The following is a 1,384-nucleotide window of genomic DNA, read 5'->3' as shown; positions in this document are numbered from 1 at the left end:
GAGATTTGTATACGCCTTAAAGTTTTTAGAGTCATGATCAGACTGTATGTATTCTGGAAGTCCAGAATGGTGTGCCTGCATCCCCAGGATTCAAGCTTTTCTCATGAACCCAGGAGTCCTAAGTCGCTTCCCCCTGGTGCTTCTGGAAGGTCACGGGCAGTTACAGGCCCTGGCTTGCAGCTGTGCTGCCACATTCCAGACTGGGATGCCTGCTGAGAGCTGCACACTGGGTTATGCTGCGGTGGAGACCATGTAGGTGGTAACAATCATCTCTGCTCTGAGTTTACCGCCTCTAATGTCTTTTATATGGAAAGATGTGCCTGTGCCCTGCACGTGGTAGGGAAATGATGGATGTAGATTTCCCTTCCGTTTCTGACTTTGGAGGCAAGTCTTTGAATTCTTGAGGGCTTTCAGAAGAGGTTGGACAATGACCTCTGACACCCTGGGAAACGTAAGTCCTTTGGAGCCAGGTGTATCTTGCTGACCGTGCTTGGCCATCTTGCTGAGTTTGTTCTTCTGCTTCTGAAGTCCTTAACTTACGTGCTATCACGGAGGGTGCAAAGGACACTTCGGTGTTCTGTTTCTGGTACAGCTCATCTATTTAAAAAAAGCAAAAACCCACAAGGCTGAGCCGTCTCCTGGCTGGGAGAAGAAAGAGTCTCCTTCAAGCCGGCGGTTCCATAGAGAGGTGATGAGCCTGGATGGCATTTGTGATCCCAAGTTCACTTCCAGCCACCTGAATAACAAAACACATCACGGACAAAGAAAACGGTTGTCTTACGGTCTTGGGGGTCGGCTGGGGGTCGGCGGTGGGGTGTGGGGGGCGGTCAGGAAATGCTGTTGGTCTTGGAGCTCCAGCTACAAAGAGCAAAATCATTCTATCTGGTTAATTTAGCGGATTAAACCAATTGTTAAAGTGACCAATTTAAAAAATGCCCAACTTGCCGGCAGCTTTGCCTTCTGCGATCCGGGCTCCTCCTCCACCCTTGGGTTCAGGCTGGTGCAGGAGGAGCTTGGGGAGGAGGGGGAATGCTGTGCCCTGGAACAGCCCTGGGGGACTGGAGGAGGATCTCTTGTCTTCTCTTTACCGCCACCCGCTTTCTGAAAACTCCTTAAAACAAAAGGCTTTTATTTAGTAAACATGCACACCGCACCCAGCCCCCGGTGTAGTGTCCTGAGTGGCTTGGTGTCCTGGATGGGGAGTTCGCCCCTTTATTTCTGTGTGAGAGGCTGGGGTGCTTCTCAGCCTCCATACACTTTACCTTTGTTTCGAGGGCCTTTTGAAGATCGGCTCCGAGGTCCTGCTGAGCCAGCTTGCTCTGTCTCCTTCGATCCTCCACTTGAGCCTCCCCCTGAGACTCACTTTCCCACCGCGCCTCCCCTG

This window comes from Bison bison, unplaced genomic scaffold (genome assembly GCF_000754665.1).
Source record: "Bison bison bison isolate TAMUID 2011002044 unplaced genomic scaffold, Bison_UMD1.0 scf7180017864487, whole genome shotgun sequence".
In the NCBI taxonomy this organism is placed as follows: domain Eukaryota; kingdom Metazoa; phylum Chordata; class Mammalia; order Artiodactyla; family Bovidae; genus Bison; species Bison bison.
Note: the sequence above shows the minus strand (reverse complement) of the source record.